The sequence below is a fragment of the Alexandromys fortis genome, unplaced genomic scaffold (assembly GCF_014885135.2).
Source record: "Alexandromys fortis isolate MF-2015 unplaced genomic scaffold, M_Fortis_MF-2015_v1.1 scaffold_61, whole genome shotgun sequence".
Taxonomy (NCBI): domain Eukaryota; kingdom Metazoa; phylum Chordata; class Mammalia; order Rodentia; family Cricetidae; genus Alexandromys; species Alexandromys fortis.
This window is the reverse complement of record NW_026067962.1, coordinates 2,285,435-2,291,327: the sequence shown is the minus strand read 5'-3', so window position 1 is coordinate 2,291,327 and position 5,893 is coordinate 2,285,435. Positions and strand designations below refer to the sequence as shown.

Genomic DNA, 5,893 nt, shown 5'->3' with positions numbered 1-5,893 from the left:
TTATCTCTCTCTCTCTCTCTCATCTATTTGTCTATTTCTTTCTCTGTCTCTATCATCTATGTATGTATGTATTTATGTATCTATGTATCTATCTATCCTCTACTATCATCTGTCCATTTCTTTCTGTCTCTATCATCTATGCATGTGTCTATCTATCCTCTACTATCATCTGTCTATCTATTATCTATCTATATATCTATATTCATATAAGATTTTAACTGGAGTTACCTAACACAGGGTATTAAAAGGAAGATTTGCATCATGCATAACATAAGTGTTCTCTCATTGGTTATAACATTTCTTCAATGGTAAGGTTAACCATCAAAATACAAGACATAGGACAAAACCACAGGAGCTGAAGACAAGAAGCAAGAAATTGGTGCTTCAGTCAAAGAAAATGTTAAATCCACAAAAGTCCAAGCACAAAATATTTAGAAAATCTGTGATACTATGAAAAGATCAAATCTATAAATAATAGGAACACAGGAAGGAGAATATACCTAGATCAGGCCCAGAAAAAAAAGAAAAGCATAGAAGACCCCAACCTGAAGAATGAGATTCTGTCAAAGTAAAAGAACCAAATAGAAAGGACAAGAAAAGAAATTCTACATGAAACATACTGATCAAATGTACAGTAAATGTACAGAACAAAGTATATGAAACTTTACATAGTTCTTATTATAAATAGATAGTTTTAAGCTGTTTCTTAGCATGAGAGTATAAGACTAAGTAAAATAAAATGGATTGCTACAAGTCAACCTATTAAAATGATTAAGGAAGAAACATGGTTTTATTTCTAAAGATCAATGGAGTATTATAAATGTTTCACTCAGGAAAAGTGTCTTTATACTTTCAAATAAAAAAGACCTTTTCTTATCTGTGAAAAAAATAACAGGGGCTGATAAGGACCACAGGAAGAAAGAAAGCTATATCTGCACTAATATTCAACAGAATCCCCCAGGAATGGACGTAGAGAGGGATGAGGGCACCTGTAAGTAGATTGCTGCAGGATTGATAGTGACATGGGGAAGACTCTAATGGAAGTCCAGATGTAAACCAAAAAATGCCTACCAGGGATACAGGGGGCCCAGATTAAGATTGTTTCTAGGTATTGGCAGCTAGCACACAGGATTGGGAATGGGCTAGATGGGATGGCAGAGAGGGATGACAGAAAAGAAGAACTGGCATCTTGACATTTATATAAGTAACTGTGGTTTAGTTTGTATTTATGTTATATTTTTTATTAACATATATGGTTCTGTAACTTTCATTAGTTTCTTAAAACTTGCATTCATTGTTTATTCAAATGGGTTTTCTGTCTTTTGTTTCATGGTAGTCCCTAAATTTCACATTTATCAGGTAAGTTAACAGAAGTTTTCAGGCAGTGAATATGAAGAATGGTGAAGACTGAATGAATTATTTATACATGGATAATTGCTGCACTTCTTTAGATACTGCATATGTTAATGGGTGTTCAAGCAGAGCTTGATTTGGATTTTTTTCTATACTAATCATTGTCAGTGAACCACGAACTTCAAATTCTTCCAATGGGGAGTAAACTTCCTTGTGCCGCTGGTAAAACCTGGAGCACTAGAGAATCTTGATAGTGTTACTGTGTGCACCACACAGATGGTATGTGCCTCCTATGCTATTACTTGTCTGTGTTGCTCACATGGCACCTTTTTCCCTAGTCATGGAAGTTGGACTTGATTCCCCTGGTTTAATCTGCCTTTCAGAATGACCTTAGTGTCCAGACCTAAGGGATATAGATCTTGTCTTGTTTTGATGAATTTCTTGGGATAAGATGAAGTTCCTTTCTCTCTTTCTTTGGCAGTTTTTTTTTTTTTCCTTATATCAGTCCCTGTGGTGGCATCCAACCTTTGGTAGATAGACAGCAGATAGATAACCTAGTCTTCCTGCTTCTTTTTCTCCTTATGAGAACATTTGCCTGAGACTAGAGGATATGGGGTTTCCCTGGTTTGTTTGAAAAGGCAAAGTGGTTCTGCTGTGTATGTCCATTCGGGAAGGAAGTTGAACATTGTTTGTCCTTAGAGCAAGTCTATTACTACCAGATACTTTCTTAATTGCCGACAAACTCTGCTAAATTGGGATGATCTATCTGTCATTCTTCAGACTTTTGAGGTTTCTCAGAGTATGCACTTGTCTCCACTTGGCTTTGAAAAGGTCCCCATGTTCTTTCCTTCTGTATGTCTTTTCAATATGATACACGTATGCTCTGTACTGCTTCTTAATACGTTCTTATACTTTGTAATGAATTCACCTGATGACTACAAATTCAGCTCTCTGCTGGAACCCCAAAATATTAAAATATTATTTTTACCAGGCCTATATAACTATTACTGACAGACTGGGATAGAGTTCTCTTTGGCTTTCCATAGTCTCATCAGAAACTAAATTTCCAGAGCTTTCATTGTTTGCACAGCTATCTTTGTTCTTCTGCCCTTAGGCCATGCAAGTCTGGTATCAGAAAACAAGAATAGCAATTCTCACCATCCCACACTTTCTATCCCTATGAATCTCATTTCATTTGTTCTTATTAATATGCTGAAGCATTATGAGAGGATATTTATGCTGCGTTTAACAAAATGGTACACTAGGCATTTACCCTTATTTGTGTATTTATTATGATGACAATTTGAGTTTCTTAATATAAGAAAAAAGGCAACATTGACTGTCAAATGCATGTGGGCTTGCTGGCTTAGGCTTCAGTTGGTTGTTTGTCCTGGTATACCATGATGACACTTTGGGTGGCAAAATTGCTCAAAAGCTTCATGAATTTTGACAAGAAGTCTATGTATGTCTTAAGGGTGGAAATAGGTTCAACTGTGCTGGAAAGTCACTCTCAGAAATATACATGACTCAGCTTCATGCCAGGAAGGAAGGAGATCCAAAATTGCATTTTTATATGAAACAAATTTAATGCCATAAACCATGGTCTTTTACACAAGTAAGATTTTTACTCCCAGGAATAAAGCTCTGTTCTGCATTTCCTGACTTCATTTATAGTGGAATACATTACTTGCTTCCTATTCTTGGAGGAGAATGATTTTTTCAGGACAACTTTTTTGTCTCTGTAAGACCTTTCTTTCAAGGCCCTTGCTTGACTCCTTGTATTCTGATTATTGGTTGTTCTTCCAGCACTTCCACCACAGTAGATGCAGATATGTCTTACCATACACCTATCTATCTATCTATCTATCTATCTATCTATCTATCTATCTATCTATCTATCATCTATCTATCTATTATCTATCTATCATCTATCTATCTATCATCATAATGCTTCACAATTTTTTTTTTGAGGTATCTACCAGTTTTTAGATACCGGTTAATAAATTCAATGACAATTCATGGTGTAGCCAGTTGATTCCTTTTGCTGACTTTTTATGACAAGGGGAGAACTTTAATCAGCAAAGAGCAGGCAGTTTACTTGGAAGTCAGCATCCAAGGTAAAAGAATTCTCTGCTGAATTTGAAAATACCTCCATCCTCTGACACTCGCCCACTCGCTTCTCAAAGAAGTTTGTCTTTCCTTCTAGTGAAATATTTTCCATGAAGTCAAACGGATTTTCTACTTTGAAAATCTTGCTGAACCCTAGCTCCAGCATAAGCCTGAACGCCACGAATTCGATGTACTGCTTCATCGGGGTGCAGTTCATCCCGCTGAGCTTCACAGGCAGGGCCTCCGTGAGAAACTCCTGCTCTATCTTCACTGCGTTGATAATGATCAGGCAGGCAAAGCCACGGTGTAAAACCTCATCTCTGCTAATAAGCTCGTTGGAAAATGTAAGGCCAGGCATCAGTCCCTGTTTCTTGAGCCAGAATATTGACGAAAAGAACCAGAGAAGATCCCTTCTACAGCAGCAAAGGCCACAACTCATTCTCCATAGGTAGCCTCTTTGTCTCCAATCCAACGCAGGGCCCAGTCAGCCTTCTTTTTCACACAAGGCATTGTCTCAATAGCATTGATGAGATATTCCCTCTCTTTGGAATCTTTAATGTGTCAATGAGGAGACTGTACATTTCAGAATGTTTGTTTTCCATGGCAATTTGGAATCCATAGAAACAGCGGGCCTCTGTAACCTGAACTTCTTGGCTAAAGCGCTCCACCACGTTTTCATTGACTATGCCATCACTCGCCGCAAAGAAAGCCAGGACGTGAGATATAAAATGTCTCTCGTCAGGTTTCAGCGCTTCCCAGTGTTGAATATCCTTGGAAAGGTCCACCTCGTCAGCCGTCCAGAAGGAGGCCTTGGCTTTCTTGTACATCTGCCAGATATCATGGTATTCAATGGGAAAGACAACGAAGCGGCGGCGATTTTCTCTCAGTAAGGGCTCATCCTCAAGGCTGGGCTTAGTAGATTCTTTACTTTCCGGTTTGGCTGGGCCTGGGAAGATTCTCCTTGCAGCCTTGCTCACCAGGATGCCGGTCCTTCTGAGACTCCTGGGCCTGTGGCAACACTCTCAGCTGCTGCTGGTCGGTAATGGTGGCGAGTTGGACGCGAGCGGAGAGCATGGAGAGCGAGGGCAGCTGCCGAGGCGACGGAGAGGAGGCGGAGCGCCTTGAACCTGGACCACGCTTCACAAATTTATCAAGTGGGATTATCAATTTGTTGAAAGACCACACACACAAAAAAAAGCAATTTTCGAGATACTATAGGTTTGTTTCCCTGTCATAGACTTAAATATTTATTTTTCCTTGTTTCTTTTAAAAATGTTTGTATTGTAAGGAGTCTTTGGTGTGCTTCGAGGCCCCAGGTCTCCATGACACAATAGATGCTGGCCCGGTCTAGGACTTCCTGTACCTACTCCACCCTGTGCAGTAGAGATCCTGCAGCATTGGGTCTATGGGTTGGGTCCCTTCACGCACTCCAGCAGATCAAAGATGGGGTGGATGTTGGCGCATGTCAAGTCATAACCCTGGGTCTGGGCCTGAGCGGGGCTATATTGTTGGTCTGCCTGATGGGAAAGGGGAAAATTACTCTTTGCAAAGGATGCTTTGCAAGTAGAGATGTAAAGGTGTACACGGCTTGACTTGCTGGGTCACACTGTGGCTTCCAGGACAAGATTTTTAATTTTTTTTCCTTTAAATTTTTTCCAATTTATTTACTTCCTTTTTCTCTTGATTTTTTTTTTTTTTTTTTTTTTTTTTTTTTTTTTTNTGTGGAGTTCAGGGAGTGCAGGAGCAAAAGGTGGACATGAAGAAACGGGAATGAATGGGATCAAGATACGTGATGTAAAGGACTCCTTTCCTCTCCCCCTTTTTTTCTTTCCTTCCCTGTCCTCTTCTTCCTTCCTTTTCTGTGACATAAAGAAGGCAGAATGCTATCTTGGAATTTTGGCCACGTCAGTCAACCCTTCATTGGGGACGTTAGCTTACTGCACCGGTAGTAACGTTCCCTGCTGAGGTTAAGAGTGGCAGCCACAGCGTTAGTCACTGGAGTCTACAGAGTGCACAGGGGCCTGGAAGCAGTCTCGTCGGATCTGTCACAGATAAGCTAAGACACAGGCCCCGGGGAAAGAGCAAGATATCATGGAGGTGGCTCAGGCGCAAAAGGGGGATGGCAAGGACAACAAGGAGATTCAGAAATCCAATAGATTAACTCCCTTTCTGACAACAGTTCCAAAGTCCGTGACAACGTTTAAAAAGCTCCCAGTAGAGAAAACGCCTGATTCTTCAAGTCCCCCAGAGATATCAGGTCCACAATACAGTGGTCCCCTGGAGGGGCCATTCGGCTTAGGTCCGCTAGTTTTCCCTGTTTTTCAACGTTTCAACAATATTGACTTCTTCCTGATTTTGTACTTTGTGGTGGTCGTAGCTCATGGTAAGTTGGAGTAGAGTTGCTTGGTTGAGAGCAGATGTGGCCAACATA

At 40.2% G+C, this 5,893-nt stretch overlaps 1 pseudogene; it reads right to left on the bottom strand.

Moving 5' to 3' along the window:
* Positions 1-3,424: 3,424 nt before the first annotated feature.
* LOC126508317 (ribonucleoside-diphosphate reductase subunit M2-like) lies at positions 3,425-4,536 on the bottom strand (annotated as a pseudogene).
* Positions 4,537-5,893: the final 1,357 nt, after the last annotated feature.